We start from the raw sequence: 18,089 nt of genomic DNA on the forward strand, positions 1-18,089 counted from the left end.
AGCACAATTAAGGTATTTATCAGATTTTTACCAGACAAGGGTAAAACCAGACTGGACTAAGATAGAACTAGATAAAATAGGGGAGAAGGTACTAGAACATATACTTTATAAGTGGGATGAAAAGTTGGTGCAATATAAAAGCTCACCAGTATTGCATCATTTACTTAATATATGGAAGAAGATCCACTTAGGAAAAAAACGAATTACCAAATACCAAAATTATTTTTGACACAAAGTCCACTAATCCCTTTTACAATAGATAACCTTTCCTTTAGAGAATGGGAGAGAAAAGGAATCAAAAGAATAGAAAATTGTTTTTTGGGAAATAATTTATTAACATTTGAACAGTTGAAGTACAAATATGGAATAATTCATGGTGTAATGTTTCCATATCATCAATGGAAAGCTTATTTAAAGGATAAATTGGGAAACAGATTGAGATTACCTGAAGGAAGCAGCTTTGATATGTGATTACAGACACAATGATAATAAAAAGATTAATATACATCAAGTTGCAAGATAAGGAAAATGATGAAATAAACTATAAATGTAAACAAAATTAGGAAAAGAATTTAAACATAAAGATAAAAAATGAAGCATGGGAAAAGTTATGTTATACAATAAACACAAGGTTACGCATGATACAATATAATTGGTTACACAGGGTATATATCACTCCTTAAAAATTAAAAGAATGGGATCCAACATTATCAGATAGATGTTTTCGCTGTAAGAAGGAAATGGGAACAACAATACATGCAATTTGGGCATGTATGAAAGTGAATACGTTTTAGGAAGAACTAAATCAGATACTAAATAAAATTACAAAAAATAACATGCCAAAAAATCCAGAGATCTTTCTTTTAAGTAACATAAGAAGTAAAGAATTAGGCCTCAAATTGGATAAAGCGCAAAAAAGATTCATTATGATAGCTTTAGCTGTAGCAAAAAAATGCATAATGTCAACTTGGAAAATGGAAGAGAGCATGAGAATACAACAATGGTACATGGAAATGAATAAATGTATTCCATTGGAAAAAATAACATATAATTTAAAAAAGAAGGTCACATTGTTTGAACATATTTGGGAACTATACATGGAACATAACAGAGAGAGCTTGCCTCGGACCTCCATCCCCTAAAATGATAAGAAGACAAAATGACTTGATTCAGTGTGTAACAAATAGATGACGCATTTTTCTTGTTTATTTTCCTTTGTGTGAAGATATTGTTTTATGTTTTTATTGTATTGTATATGTTTGGAGGGGGGTGGGAAGAGGGGAGGGAGGGAAAGGGGGAAAAAAGGGAGAAAATGCCACTGTGTTATATTTAATGAGAAACATTTGTACATATTTTGGTTGATATGGTTCACAGTGTGAAAAGTAAAAAAATATTAAAAATAATGTGCTAGCTCCAGGAAAAGTCCTCCAAGGTAATGTCCCTCTCCACCTCTTATAAACTATCTGTCTGTACCTCTCAGGTATGTGGAGCCTTGTCCTTCCCTTCCAAATATCCACTATATTCTAATCAGGTTCTTGATCTCCATCATGTATTCTGACTTCTGATTTCCTCTTATTCGACTAACTACAGCGATGTCAGATTCTGTTGGAGCTGACCTTGGCTGTGCAATTATACGTACAGAAGGAAAAGAGCAGAGGCTGAGCACACAGCCTTTGAGGTTCCCCCATGTTGATGGTCACTGAGGTGGTGGATGGGTAATGTTCCTGATCCGCACTGATTGGGGTCTGTTGAGGAAGAAATTGAAGATCATTTGCAGAGGGATGAGCAATGTTCCAGATCCCTGAGGTTGGTTATTAGTTTTGTGGTAAGATGGTGGTAAACACCAAGCTGTATTGAAGACCCTTCAGTAGGGATTGTACCTGTCACCTGAAACTCTGTTGTAATTGTTCAGTGTGTTCATTGTAATTGAACAATGTGTGTTCACTGTTACTTTAGGCTGTTGGCCTTGGCTTTGTGAGGTGGCTGAGGCATCAAGTACAATGATGTGTAGGTTTTTTTTGTGATCTAATGCAAAGCAGAGGCCAGTTGTGGTGGTAGGCAAATTGAAGTGGGTTTCAATCCTTCCTGAAACAGGAATTAATTTGCTTCATAACAATCCTCTCAAAGCACTCCATCGTGATGGGAATAAGTAAAACATTTCACATTTAAATTTTCTTAAATTTTTAAAAGATCTAGCACAATAACAGGCCTTTTCAGCCCACGAGCTTGTGCTGCCCAATTACACCCAATTGACTGACAACCACTCCATTTGTTTTGAAGGGTGGGAGGAATCCGGAGCACCTGGAGGAAATCCATGCAGATACGGGGACAAGGTACCAACTCCATACAGACAGTGGCAGATTCGAACCCCATTCGCTATTGCTGTAGCAGTGTTATACTAACCTCTATACTAACTGTGCTGCCCACCGTTGAATAGTCATTCAGGCAGATCACTTGTTCTTGCGCATTGGTATAATGGAAGTCTTTTTGAAGTGAATGGGGACCTCAGACTGTAGCAGCAAAAGATTAACTGTTAAATGCAGTGGACAATTTATACATGCATTGAACAGCTGTTACATGCACTAGGACGCTGTTACATTCACTAAACTCCTGTTGCATACGCTGGACAGTTGTGGATGAATTGGACAGGTGTATGGCCACGTACGTGTACTGTCTGATCTGCTGAATGTTTTGAGCTCTTTCTGTTTTTATTTCAGATTTCCAGCATTTGTTGCATTTTCTTTAGCAATGAACTTTGTTGGACCAGGGCCCAGCACTCCAGGCAGAACTGCATTGATTTTTGGATATTAACTCTGAAGGGTGAAAGCACATGACATCACTTCCAAAAGACCAAATATCTATCCACACAGAATTCCTGCAGCAGTACCAAGATTATCTTGGTTTGGCTCGATGATGTGAACCATCATTTAAGTCCTCTATTTTTAAGGAAAGAGTAAATTGCCCTGCCCTGTCCTGAATTGCCCGTTGGTTTTGAGCCCCTGCCAAGTAGATGTGCCCAGGATTCAGTGCAGTGTTTCTCCTGAACATAAGGATCCAGATGATCACAGGCATCCCCCATGTCCCTCCTCCTACTCATGATGCTGCTGGGTTTCAAGGCTATAATTACATCAGCTGGGATGAGGGGCATTGAGTGTTGCTGCATTGAAGTCACCAAGCCAAGATAAATAATTTGGGAACCCAAGCACAGTTAAGGGATTTCTGTCTCTGGAAGCCCAGTGAGATGGTTGTGTGAATTTAAAGGAAGTCGGAGAGGAATTAGAGGAGAGGTGGGGAAAGATGTTTCAACCCAAAGGTGCTAGGAGAACTGGAACTTGCTCTCTGGAGGTGTTGAACATTTGGTTAGTACTCTGACTAATAAACCAACACACTTTTCTTTTAAGACATGGCACAATAATATATTTCCTTTTCCTTTTTAAAATATTTTCATTGAATTTAAACATTTATGCATGCTCTTCTAATTAATAAAGCAAATCAAATCATATCGAATACCTATCACACAAAAATTGTAAATCAGAACTGCATCCATTATTATTTACTTAACTTATCCCATTCAAAACATTGAATTCTATGATTATATTGAGTTCACAGTTAATCCATAAGATAGTCAGAATTCATGTTCAATATTGAATATAAAATAGATATAATTGATTCCTTTATATAAAAAAAGGGGATTTTATGCTTCTCAGCTATTTTTGTCTTATTCTGTGATATGATCAATATTAAGGATCCGCAGTTAAACCCATCTTTAACTAGTTTATCTCTACTAATAAAAAGCCCTAATAATCCAACCCCTTTCTCTAAACAAAGTTAATGTATAAATTATATAGATATGAATCGAATAACGACTTTCAGATACCGGACAGGGAGTCTCCAGATTATCTGTACACCTTAAATCTTCACGTTGTGATAATAATCCATGAACGGGCCCCACATCTCATCAAATTCAAAGTTGGCACCTTTGATGTTATATCTAATTTGTTTTACAAACTTAGGTAACACATGATGTCATGTAACCATTGAATATGAGTAGGTGAAGAGCTATTTTTGAATGATAGATCTCACCATGAATGTGAGAGTGTTGGAAGAAAAGGCTCTGGTGAGTTCAGAAAGAGAGTGGGAAACGAGGACCCAGTGAATTTAAACGGAGCATTGGAAATTGGGCTCCTGTTAGTTCAAAAGGAGTGTGGAAAGAGAACCAGATGCCATGCATTTAAAGGGAGTGCAGGAGCAGGGCACCCGTGAGCTAGATATTGAAATGATGGTATTTCCGAAGAGTGGAATAATAGGGTTTAATGTACTTGGAGGATACCTGTTCTGGCAGCTGAGAATAGGCTGGTATCTGTTCTTTGGCAGGCATGATGGGCTGCATGGTCTCCTTCCTTGTAAATTTTCTGTGAAACTATAAGCACCTAGGCTGAATGGAACATCTATAAAGTATGTGCGAAGAAATGCTGCATAAGGTAATTAAATTAAAAGTACAGTCTTATTCTTGGGCTAGAGATATATTGTCATCTCCTGTTGTGGGAGTTTGCTTCCTCTGATGGATGTGAAGGTGTGTCCATACATTTGGCCATTCACAGCCATGGCTCAGTGAGTCTGTGTCAGAAGGCCAATATTTGAAGACTGACACTAGAGCTTTAAGTACTGGGGCTAGGCTGACTTTGCAGCAAGTACTTTTGTAGCTCCCATCTCTCAGGGAAAGATGCTGGGCCAAAGACACCTTTTCTTTAATGGCACCCTTTGTCTGAGACCTAACCCAACATTTACCCTTCATTCAACTTCACAAGAAGGTCATCCTGAGTTGTGGGAGATTGCAGTTTGTGAAGTGGCTGCTGTATTCTTCTTCAAAAGAGTAGTTACTTGGGTAAAAAGGAGTCATGAAAGACAACAGATGCTGGAACCTGGAGGTAAAAACCAATCTGCTAGAGTAACTCAGCAGGTTGAGCAAAATCAGTGAATGATCAATGTTTTGGGTTCTTCAGTGGCCTTGATGAAGGACTCCAACCCAAAATGTCAACCATTCTTTCCCCACCATGGATGCTGCTCGACCCACTGAGTTCCTTCTGCAGATTGTTTTCTTCTTGGCCAGTTAAAGTAGATCTTGAAGTTATAAAAGACAATGAAAGTACATGTTCATTTTTGTAATTTATTTCCTGGTTCATTATTAGATCTAATAACATCTTGTAATGATGGGATTTGACTTGCAGGTTGCTAGTTAAGTTCCAACACCATGCTAGGATTGACAAGGTAAACTATGGTTGCTTTTGCTACATTTAATTCCATTTTATGGTGTTTCAGGTGGAGTGGAATGGTTATCTTTATCAAGGAAGTCCGAGTAAGTGCACTCATGGTAAGAGTTGCCTTTGTTTGTAGTGAGTATCAATGTTGTGAGAGAAGTGTGGCTCACTCTGAAGGAAGGAAAAGCTCAAGGACAAAGCTAGCACAACTGGCAGAGCAGCAGCTTCACAGCCCCAGAGACCTGGGTTCAATCCTGACCTCTGCCACATTTTCCATGTGACCAGTTTCCACCAAGTCCCAAAGATTACCTGGTAGGTTAGCTGGTGAATGTACATGACCAATCGGTGCAAGTTAATGGAATAAATGCAGGGTTACAAGAGAAGATGGGAATTTAGCTTTGCTTTGCTGGGAGTCAGCATGGACTTGATGAATCAAATGACTACCTTCTATGTAAATGGCAAATATATGTGAAGTCAAGACAGTGAATTAGAAAGGACAGAGGAAATGGAAATGCCTGAAGTCGCAGAGGTGGAGGACTTTCAGTTTTTGATGGTCTTTGAGATACTTGCAGTAGGTGGAAAGAAATGTTTTTAACTTAAATACTGTGCCTTAAGTAGCATGGAGGCTGTAGAATTAGTGGCTGAGAAAGTGGTGGAGACAGAACACATCCCATATCTGAAAGTAACTGAAGGAGCATTCAAAGAGTTGAATCCATTGATGGAAGAATTAGGGAATTAGTCTATTATCCAGTTTTGGACAATGGCCATCTCCTTCTGATCTGAAACTTTGATGATTTATTTAGCACATTTTTTATTGTGATAAAACATTCATTAAATTAGTGCCACAAGGGAATATTTTATTCCTGTTTTAGAGAGTGGATAATGCAGTACTCCATCAATATGATTCTCTAATGCAGTGGTTTTCAAACTTTTTGTTTTCGCTCACAATCCACTTTAAGGAATCCCTATGCCATCGGTGCTCTGTGATTAGTAAGGGATTGCTTAAGGTGGGATGTGGGTGGAAAGAAAAAGTTTGAAAACCAGTGATTTAATGTTTAATTGTAAAGAAAAACTTTAAAAAGCAAGAAGCAGCGTCTCTAGAAAGCAGCCTCTATCCCACCCAGGCCATGTCCTCTTCTCACTGCTACCAGCAGGAAGGAGATACAGGAGCCTGAAAATGAACAAAAACAGCTTCTTCCCCATCAACATCAGATTTCTGAATCACAGACGGCACCTCACTTTCTCTTCTTTGGCCCTACTTTTAAAAAAATGGGACTTTTAGGAATTTTGCACCTGTAATATTGCCACAAAACTATGAATTTTGTGACACATATTCATGACAAGAAAATCTGATTCTCTGGCACTGGAAATCTGAAATAAAGTCAACAAAATGATGGAAACACTCAGAAAATCAGGCGGCAGCTGCGAAGAGAGGAGTGTTTGCATTTCAGCTGGAAGACCGGAGATGTTACCCATGCTTCTTCCTTGCCTTGTGAACTCTTGTTCACAAGCAACTCTTGTTGCTCTTTTCATGGATACTGCCTGAGCTACTGTGTGTTTCCTACCATTTCTGTATTCATTATAATGAACACTTCATTATTCCAAATGTCATTGCTGCACTTGGTCTGAAGTAACTAAGTTTTAGTTATAGCAGAACATAAACGCAAAGTATGTTGTAAGGGGGAACTATGTGCAGGTCTTCAACGAATTTTTAAAAAATTCCTTTTTAACTGCACTGACTGCAGCTTCCCAACAGACTTTATAGACTTGAACACCCAAAGACGTGGGCACACGAGAATACTAGAGATGTCTGAACATAAGCGTCTGAACTGGGAGGTGTGAGCGTGCATGCGTGAATACGAGTTTTAGGTGCAGAAACGAGATGTGCCTTCAGGCTTTTTAGTTTTTGATTGTAATCAAAGTTCAGCTCCATCACATCTCACAGCACAATGACCCTGGTATGTTCTTGGGAACTTTTCTAGTGAGCTGATACTGGACCTCTCAGCTACTGGTTTCACATATTATTAGGAGTAGGCAGAATGACCTTGATTTGGACAAGTGCCCATGGACCTGAGAAGATGTGAGTTGTGGCTGAGGCCAGACTCTGGAGACTTGGTTGTCTGGGTCAGACCCTGAGAATTCCTAGGAATGCTGGTGCACGATCATCCTTGCCCTGGTCACTTTGTGCATGACAAAGAAGGGCTGCAAGCAGGAATTTAAATTTGTCTGCTTTTGGAGGAACACTTTAAATAGAATCAAGTTGTGTTTACGAGCATATCTGTATGTGCTGATTATTGGTTGGGGCTGTCCTCTGTCCCCCTCCTCTTTCAACATCCCTGCATGTGTGTAATGCCTAAAGTAAACCATGTGAGGCTCCCTTGGTACCCTGTACCCTAGACATGAATATCCAGCTGCCTTTTGACTGTCATTGCTCCGTGTTCCCTTTTGGAGGTGATCTCCCACCTCCAACCACCCCATCCAATCCAGGAGCAGTTTTTCCACCATCTCCTAAGAAACAAAAGGATGATGGAGCAATGGTTCCAGGTGCCACACAGTGGAGCAGCAGCTAACTCTAGGCTCACAGCTCCAGCAGCTCAGATTTGATCCTTACCTCATGGGAAGTTCCATCCTTCTCCCTGTGACCGCTGTGGGTTTCCTCCAGATGCTCCAGCTTCCTCCTACACCCTGGGAGTTAATGTGAAATGAATGGCCTCATTTTGTCTTCAATAAGTAAGTAATACTTTGTTAATACCAGTTTATTTCTCCTAAATTCCTCATATCCTGCAATTGATCCTTAATTCCAGCAAAATGCAGACCTGATCTGTAGAATTGACAACCCCAGATGTCCAGTGCTGTTCACCATTTAAAGGAGGTGATCTCTGTCAGTGTGCTCAGTACTGGCAGGCACTTTCAAGCTGGTTCCTTCTCTGATACCATGGTTATCTGAATGTCGCATTCCCCTGAGAATGTTGGAAATGACAGAACCATTAGGGCTTTCTCGTTGTTATGCAGCAACATAATCTGAAGGTTTAAGGTAACACATTGATTGCTCAAGGCTCACTATCCCTGGAGCCCCTCTGTTGTACTTTACTATGTAGCACCTCCCCCAGGTTCCACCCTATTAAAGAGACTCCGTCTTTATGACCTCCTACAGCTTCATGGGACAGAGTGCTCATAAATTTAATGGCTGTGTTTCAAGTATGTCTCATAGCTTCTCATGAAAATCTTTGTCTTCCAAAGGAAAAACCTTCCTGTCGTATGTTTCCCTGTCATGACCTTGAGGGCAGCAGTCTGTGGCACTCAGAATGTCTGCCAATATTGCTCACCATTGTATAATTATCAGACAAAAGCAGCAGTAAAATAAAATTCTGTTTAAAGAAACGAAAGTGTGCATTTATAGAGACCCTTTGGTGTCTCAGGACTTACCAGAGGTGTTGAGGTATTTTTGAATTATCTCCACAGTTGGAATGCACAAAAGAGACAATTTGGATGCAGCAAACTTCCACTGCCCCAGCATCCAAACAATGGCTCGACCACTGGGGATAAGTCCTGCTCTTCTCTGAATAATACTGTGGCATCTTTCAAGTCTACCTGAGAAGGTCTTGGTTAATAACTCAGCTGAAGGATACACATCTTTCATTGATTTGCCAGCCTACCTGATGTTCTCACTTCTCAGGAACAAGACTTGGCCATAAGCCTCTGACCTAGGAGGTGAGGGTGTTGAGTTCTGTTGCCTAAGACCTCTGGACCTACTACTCATGGGCAACAGTATGTAAGTTGGATGTGTGGATGGGTTAAATCTGATGATGATGGTCCCTGCTGGCAATGAGTCTGTAACTCGTGCTTTGACAACTTTCACAGTGGTTAACCAAGGCAGGGCACCCAGCTAAGCTGTGATTCAACACTTTCCCTCAGCATTCCCTAAGCTAAGACAAAGTAGAATTGAGCAGATTGTTAGCTCTTCTCAGTCAGTGAGGTGTGTGGCTCAGAAATAGGAATGGCTCTGTAGTGACTGGTCCACAGCCACATAGCTGGGTGATGTGCGTTACCCAGCCTGGCATGTGAGACCTGCAATAGATCCTGGACTCCCGCCCAGGCAATACACTAAAACTTTTAAATTAATACCCATGACTCTGGATAACAAAATCCTGGACACTGATGCCAGAAGGGGTTCAGGTGTTTCGAGGATTGTTATGAGCAAGGGCAGCTTATGTCATTTGAACAACTAAGAAATAAATATGATTTTTCCAATAAAACTTTCTTCTGCTATCTCCAGCTAAGATCTTCCTTAAGGGATAATTTGGGACTATCTATGGCCCTGCCTGTGTGTAGTGACATGGAAATTCTAATTTGAAAGGGGAATACGTGCAAGTTCATCTCTGCTTTTTCCAAAGTGAGGGCCCGAAGCTGGGCTTATACAGGTAGAGGTAGACGTGGGTGATACAACAATCCACGAGTGGTGCTGGTCAGACTTGTGTCTGGACAGCATGACAGCAATTATTAAAGCCAGGTACAGGTTGGTGCATCAACTACACCCCACACCATAAAAATTACATAAATCTAAATCAGAAATTTCAGAAATGTGCTTTACATGTGGAGATTGGAACCTATATCTGTTCAACCCGGACCTTCTGGGAGGACCTGGGGGTCATTCTGGAAAAAAAATTACAAAGGTGGATTTTCCACAGGATCTGTAATTGTACCTTCTGGAAAACATTTTGGACCTGTGTTTTAAACTCTTCAGATACCAAATTCAGTTTGCAAAGGTTGCCTTGGTGGTAGCCAAGTATATAGCAGTCACATGGAAGTCCGACTCCCAACTAAACATTACATGATGGAATACGAAGATGCAGTGTTATATTCCCTGGAGAAAATTACGAACAATTTAGGGAGAAAATATGATACATTTGTTGGGATATGGCAGCCTTATCTGCAACATATAGGTACACGGATATAGTTACACCCCATCTAAATAGAAGAAAGGTAAAAATCCACACTAATAGTGGAATGACTGAGATAAATGAAGTGGGTCGAGGCACGGGTGACATGTTCATATTTCGTATCTTTTTCATTTTATAGTCAATGAAATAGTCCAAAACAAAATACGCTGGTACTTTGACCTGCACTTTCACACTTGTTCCAAGTTATCATTCTTTCCCAAGTGCCCAGGGAAGGAAGCGCTGTGGCCAGACATCAGATCAGCCTTCACTAGTTGAAAGGTGGAGCAGCCTGTGAATACGGGTGCCTACCCCTGCCTTAGAAATATCGATGGAATGGATGATCTTTCTCAGTGTGTGATGAAGACCTCATAACCATGGTCAGCCCTAATCCTTCCGCTCAGCTACTCAGTCTTACATGAGATTCTCTGACTGGAGGAGGGCAGACCAGGTGGTTTCTAGTTGTCCTCACAATGCCCTTCTTGTAAGGAGAGCCTCACCTCTCTACTGCACCATGACCCACAGTGGAGCAGTAGCGACTTTACTGGACAAGTAATTCAGCACTGGTCACTGGTTCAAATCCCACCAATGCCTAACGAGAAGTTGAATCTTCTGTGAACATCTGTGATTGACAAAAAAAAACGCCAGGTGTTTCTCTAGTGTAATTTTGTGATAGGGCTATGATGGCTGACAGTATTTTCAGTTTTTAAGGTTCAAGTTTATCTTTCACAGTGAGAAGGGTTCCTCTGCATCAGACCATCAGGTTATCTCTAACATCCAAACAGCCATGTTAAGAGCACAGGATTACAATGAAAACCTCAATTAGCATAAAAGGGCAGCATGAGAGCACTGTTGTGTGGGGTTCATTCAGAAGCCTGATGGCTGCAGAGAAGTAACTAGGCCCTTTCATGCAGTGAAAAAGCCCAACTATAAAGGAAGAGATTCTCTGCCCTTACATCAGGAGAATTACCTATATGAATGTGCTGTTTCCGACTCCAAGGCACCGACTGCAATCCCTCTTGGGGAAGGGTCTTTAAGCCTCGTGGTGCAATCTTTCACACCCTTAAGCCTTCTCACTTCTAGGAGGATGGAGAAGAGAGCATGTCTGGTGTGTGATGGGTCCCTCAGTTTGTTGGCTGCCTCTCCTAGGCAGTGGGAGATGAAGGTGGAGTCCATGGAGGGGAGAGAGGTTTACCTGATGTTCTGAGCTGCACTCAGTTCTTTATGCAGCTTTCTCTAATCTTGAGAGGAGCAGGTTCTATATCACACTGTGATGCATCCAGCAAATAGGCTTTTGATGATGGGTTGTTGAGAGAGACATGGGGGAACGACCTGAATTTCATTAATCTTCAAAAACAGTAGAAGCGTTAGTGTGATGTCTTGACCGTTGCTTCATTGGGCTTGTCCCAGGTTCCAGTAGATTGCACTATCACCAATCCAGGTAACACCTCCTCAACAACTGAGGCAAGTTGTCCCCTGGTCACAATTTCGTGTCGCTGTTTCCTTCGGGCAGCCTGAAGCCCAGCCCAAGACCAGCACATCTCGGTTCAAGAACAGTTTTATTTCCTATCAGCTATCAGGCTCTTGAACCTGGTACCACTCTAACCCTAACCATGGACTACCAAAACATCTGTCTGCTCTACTGAAACGTCACTTGCACTAACTACAACTGAGATATTTATTTATCTATCCTTTTATATTAATTGTTTCTTTTTCTGGCCTTGCAGATTGTGGCAATGTAATTTATACTTTTTTAGTTGGTGCATCTTTTGTCTCCTGGTGTGGCTGCACCAAGCAAGAATTTCGGTGCATCTGCACGTGTTACTTATAAACGCTCAATGTTATCATCAGATGCAACTGAATCAGCAGTAAATACTGGGACTGTTTAATCACTCAAGGAAATGAAGCATTAGTCAGTGCCCGTGCCTTTTCCCCATGAGGTGACTCAGCGGTTACCTCACGGCTCCAGTGACGCGGGTTCAATCCTGACCGTGGGTGTTGTCTTGATATCGTTTGGAACAGCGTGAGCCACCCCCCGCCCCCTCTCCTCCCACCCCAACCCCCATGCTGTGCAGTCTGGTGTCCTCCCAAGGCTGTGGAGCCCACTGTAAATTGCCCCGAACATTGAATGAACTGATGGGAGAAAGTTGTGGAACGACAGAGACGTACGGGACCAATGGGCTTTCTCTGCTGCAGCCCAGCACGGAGGCAGGGGGCTGAACGGCCTCGCTCTCTGTCCTTATAAGATTAGAACGATGGTTGATCTTTAATTGCTGCTGGATGGGGATAAATTCCTTTCCCAGGGACAGAGGGTGGAATGTGGGGGGGGGTTGCTGGGAGGAGACCCCCCCCCCTCCCCGCGCGTCTGACCGTCTCCCCACGATGATCCTGGCTGCAAAGCAAACTCTTAGCCGTGTTGCATGGTTCTGCGGGAAGGGAGGGATGGGGGGTTGTCAGAGCGACCTTCCTGACAGCATCTGTACACACGGTGCTGCCGGCATGCTGATCCTTTAACGCTGCGCTGAGCTGTGGCCATGGCAACCGATCAGATGGGGACGGTCAGCTGGAATGACCTGGGGAGGGGAAGGGGCCCGCAGACTATGCGAGGAATGCCGCCCTCCCGAGCACCCCGGGAAACAGCCCTGGATAACCCCCTCCCCCCCCCCCCCCCCCCCGACCCTGGCTGCTCCGTGGTTCCCGCAGCCCCCGGGATCTTCACGGGCTGGGGCTGGAGTGCGGCAAAGTCAGGGGACTATAGTTGACGCTTGGATACCTGCCGGCGACATGGTCTCCCTCAGCCTGGAACTGGGATGTTATGATCAGCGTCGGGGCCCCCATCCAGCCGAGTGCTTGTCTGACTCGGAAAGACTGACTCCCACTGAACCCAGCGTGTTTGACTTGGCCGCAGTCTAGAGTGGCCCGTGCCTGTTTACTCACGGATGAGAAACTTTCCACTCTCTGCAATTCTGACTCCCACCCACAAGACAGACATTTTCTCCTTCCTGGGAGGTCTCTCGGGCTGGAGGTGGGGGTGGTGGTGGGATGGTGGGGGTGGGGGGGGGGAACTTCCTTGCAGTCTGGTTCTTTGGGATCTGAGGGGGCTGATGAAGCCAATGTGAGAACCACAGATGGGGCAGCAGGTGAATGAGGAGAAGGGGGTGATCAGTGGGGTGATTTGCTCCTTCTGCCACTGATGCAGGACCTCTCTATGCGCTCCTGATGGATGGTCTCAAGGTCTCCAATTTCACCCCAAATGCTCCTCCATCACCGTGGTCACGGGCACCAGGGTTTCCAGGATGTGCTGGGGTTGTTACATGTCCTCTAGGAGACTTTCACGCTCTCACCTTGCCCTGAAGCTCGTCCATGAATCCTCAGGATGGGAGGGTGGCTTTGTGACTCAACCACACAAACTCGTCTGTCTTTTCTCCTTGTAAAAGGTAAAGGAAAGTCACTCGTGTTTATTCAGCAGCTTTGGCCAATCAGTCATCCCAAAATAGTCTGCGGGTTGTAGTAGAATTTCTGAATTTGGCACATTCGTGGACCATTTGGTGTTTACACATATTGTGGTCACTTCCAAATTTTTATCAATGAGTTTGAACTCACTAGCTGTTGTGATGGGATTGAACTTGTATCCAGATCAATGGAGTTGTTTCATTTAGCAAACCCTGAGACTGACACCACCAAAATTTTGTTCTGTGGTCACACTGATTACTGTCTAATGTACTGTTTAATATTATCCCATATTGATGTTACTGAACAATCACACGTTTGCTTACAGCATGGCCAGAGGTCTTTTCGGCCCATCGAGTGCATTCTGGCTCCCATTTCCCAGCTAATTTTCCTCTAACCTGCGGTTCCCATGTTCCCATCAACTCCCCTCAGAATCTATCATTCACCCACACACAAGGGATCCTGTACATTGGCTGATTAACTTGCCAATCTGCACATTTTTGGGACAAAGGTGGAATTATAAGAAGTCCAGGTTCGACCTGCAGGAGGCCATCTCCAAAGCAAGGTGGCAATTTCAGATGAAGCTAGAGATAGAGACAGATACCCACCAGCTATGGCAGCGGGTGCAAGCCATTGCAGCCTTCAAAGCGAGGGTAAACACTATATTTAGGTGGCTGTGATTACCCGAAGACCTTCATTACCCGAAGAGCTGAACACCTTCTATTGACCGCTTTGAGAAGAACCAGAATCCCTGAAAAGGCTGAGGACCCTGTGATATCTCTCTCTGAGGGTGACGTCAGAACATCATTCAAGAGTGTGAAGCTTCACAAGGCATCAGGCCCTAACGGCATCCTGGCAGGGTATTGAAAATCTGCTCCAAACTTCTAGTTTGGAGTGTTTACAGACATTTTCAACCTCTCATTGCTGCAGTCAGAGATTCCCACCTACTTCAAAAGGGCATCAATCGTCGTGATACCCAAGCAGAGTAGCGTAGGCTGCCTCAACGACTACTGGCTAATAGCACTAACTTCTACTGTGATGAAATACTTGGAGAGGCTGGTCATGGACAGAATTAACACGTACCTAAGTAAAGATCTGGACCCACTGCAATTCACCTATCGTCACAACCGCTCCACAGTGGATGCAATATTGCTGACTCAGCTCTGGATCACCTCGAAAACAGCAATTCATACAGACGGCTGCTCTTCATCAACTGCAGCTCGGCCTTCAAAACCATTATTCCCTCAGTACTGGTCAAGAAGTTACAAACTCTACGTCTCTGTACCCACCTCTGCAATTGGATCCTTGACTTTCTCATCGGAAGACCACAGTCAGCACGAATTGGAAACAACATTGTCTCCTCACTGATTATCAACACTGGTGAACCTCAAGGATGTGTACTTAGCCCACTATTCTATTCATTATACATCCATGATTGTGTGGCCAGACACAATGCCAATGCTATCTACAAGTTTTCTGATGACACCACAGTTGCCGGCCAATATCGCAAATGGCAATGAGGAAGTAAGTATACAGGAGGGAGATAGATCAGCTCATTGAATGGTGTAACGACAACAACCTTGTGTTCAATGTCAGCAAAACCAAAGAGCTGATTGTGGACTTCAGGAGGAAGTCAGGGGAACACGACCCAGTCTTCATCGAGGGTTCATTAGTGGAGAGGGTCAAGAACTTCAAATTCCTGGGTGTCATCATCTCCAAGGATCTGTCCTGGAGCCTCCATGTTGATGCCATCACAAAGAAGGCTTGCCTGCAGCTATACTTTGTGAGGTGTCTGAGGAGATTTGATATGTCACCAAAGACTCTCATAAACTTCTGCAGGTGTACTGTGGAGAGCATTTTGGCTGGTTACATCACTTCCTGGTACAGAGGTGCCAATTCTCAGGACAAGAAAAAGCTCCAGAGAGTTGTTAACTCAGCATCAAGGACATTTACATGAGGCGGTGTCTTAACAAAGCAGTCTCTATCCGCAAAGACCCCCACCACCCAGGCCATGCCCTCCTACCATCAGGAAAAAGGTACAGGAGCCTAAAGACGAGCACTCAGCAGCACAAAAACCGCTTCTTCCCCGCTGCCATCAGATTCCTGAATATTCAGTGGACCACAGACACTGGCTTACTTTTCGTGCTCTATTATTGTTCCTTTTCTTTATAGTAATGTTGTAAGATGTTATAATCTGAATGCTTGTTCTCTGATGCTGCCACAAAACACCGAATTTCATGACTATAAATTCTAATTTTTAATTGGGGTGCATGGGGGTGACTCGTGCAGTCACAGGGAGAAAGTGCAAACTCCGCACAATCAGTAGCAGAAGTCAGGACTGAACCTGGATTGCTGGAGATGTGAAGCAGGTAATTTATTTCAGCAGTTACCACCACACAGTTGTTTGTGAGAATGTCTAGATCAGAGGAGACTATGATAGTAGTCCCAAGTAGCTCAGAAGTTCCATCCAACATTTGAAGGACCCTGCAATATTTTGTTCCTCATCCTCTCTCCCACACGATGGGGATGAAAGCTGGGGTTGTGTTGATGGCGAGCAGTCCATGTGGTGCATTTTGGGCCATGGCTCCATCCTAGAGGACAAGTGAGTCCTACCATCCAGTTCATCGCAAGAGACTCTGGCACACAGCCATTTGATTCTCAGGGACATTCTTTTTAAAAATATTTTATTTTAATTTTTCCAAGACTCGTATAGAACATCATTACATACATCATATTTTAAAATTACAGGGTCTCACATGATTGCCCAAATCTCACCCCCGCCCCCTCCACCGCAACTGCTAACATTAAAAATAAACAATTGTCCAAAAATGAAGGGGTGTTTGGGCATGCCTTGATCTTCAGGAATTCAACGCTATTAACCTAACTATATTATTTCAACCTTTTCAGGGAAGTTGATTATATTCTTAAGCCAGTATGATTCAATTAAGGTTGCCATATTTTAATAAACCACAGGGACATTCTTGTTTTGGTTTTCCCTTCCTCAGGAAAGGCCAGATGCATCCTTAGTGTAGACTGGCTGCTTCACCTTTGGAACACTCTGTGCAATCTAACTCTTTAACCCAATCCCAGATCGTTTGTGCTCATCTTCCACCCTTGGCTCTGAATCATTGCTGTGGTACTTGGAAATGATGTAGACAGACAGGCTTGTTTCTCAAAGAACCATCAGAGACTCCTTTAATACAAGGTTTTTATTTTATTGTGGCACTGCATAAGAGTAAGTGTCATTGATCAGTTCAGCTGTGTAGTCGATGGTCTCCTTTACTTGGTAAAGCTGGGTTTGCGGCATTGCTCTGCTTCATTGTGCAAGTATCCAGGGTGTATTAGGAGTGCAGAGGAGACGACCTGCAGGACAGTGACTGGATGGCACAGGCAGCGGGCTGCTGGTGATGAAGTGAAGGACCCACATAGGCTGCTGGAGATTATGGTTAAAGGATTCACACCAGGCTGCGGACTGCTGGTCTGGCTCAAGTCTGACTGAAGGGGTACCAGGTATTGGAACTGGGATGCGAGAGGGCGCTGAAGGGTTCCTAATCATGTCAGAGGTCCAGATCTGGACCTTAGGTGGCCGATGGTTTGGACTGAACTCTGTGTGGACGTGGAGACTGTGGGAGCACAGGAGGCGAATCCACGGACATTCAGTGACTCTGGGAGTCTGTCTTTTGCTTCTCTTTCTCAGACTCTTAAGAGGTGTAGGTAATTTCTGCTGAAGGCCTTGCAGCAGACTCAAGGCAATTTCATGTAATATTACACTTTTTTTATTTACATGACAGTGAATGAATCTTGAATCATATATGTTGTTAGGTTTGGGAAGTCCGAGGATCTCTGAATGGGCTTTTTGGCTTTGCAGAGAAGTGAAATGTTGTGATATTTCATGGAAAATATATCTTGGCCAGTAATGTGCATTGCAAACAAATGATCTCAACTATAAGAGGATTGTCTGAGCTCTGAAGATCTTGTTACAATTCTGGTGTTCCCCCACAATTACCAGGGCAACAGTGAAAAGCCAGCTGCTGTCACTTTTTAATCTTACAGTACTCCTCAATCAGAACTCCATATTGCTTAAAGTGATGTGGATGTTCAATGTGGGAAAACCTCTCCACCTTACTTCAGATTGTTCATCTGACTGCCTTGAATTAGTTGGTCTAGCTGTGGGCCTGGAGGTAGGAGGCTGGAACTGTTCTTGGTTTGCCTTGGTTTCATGATAACTTCTAATTTGACAGACACCCGAATTTACGCCAGACCTTGGCTCTTGGAGCACTGTAAGGTATTTAATTTCCATGAGTTGCAGTTGTAAAAAGTGCAGCAATTAGCACCTAGCAAGCTCCCACAAGCAGACAATAGAATAAATAAAGTCTATTCAATCAGACATTTGACTTTTAATGGATTTAGCAGAGGAAATGCCACTTCTTCCTGTGGTAGGAAT

General features: G+C 43.2%; 1 protein-coding gene and 1 long non-coding RNA gene across 3 annotated transcripts in view; one reads left to right on the forward strand and one right to left on the reverse strand.

The window, feature by feature from the left end:
• shroom2a (shroom family member 2a) overlaps nucleotides 1-18,089 on the forward strand; it is a 182,264-nt gene that overhangs the window by 104,033 nt on the left and 60,142 nt on the right. The window lies entirely within an intron of this gene.
• LOC138738808 (uncharacterized) lies at nucleotides 328-13,060 on the reverse strand. The gene is made up of 4 exons (XR_011341778.1): nucleotides 12,969-13,060; nucleotides 7,870-7,943; nucleotides 2,404-2,510; nucleotides 328-1,138 (listed from the first exon to the last, which is right to left on the reverse strand). It is a non-coding gene; the product is annotated as an uncharacterized lncRNA (long non-coding RNA).

The sequence above is a fragment of the Narcine bancroftii genome, chromosome 7 (genome assembly GCF_036971445.1).
Source record: "Narcine bancroftii isolate sNarBan1 chromosome 7, sNarBan1.hap1, whole genome shotgun sequence".
NCBI classification, from domain to species: Eukaryota; Metazoa; Chordata; class Chondrichthyes; order Torpediniformes; family Narcinidae; genus Narcine; species Narcine bancroftii.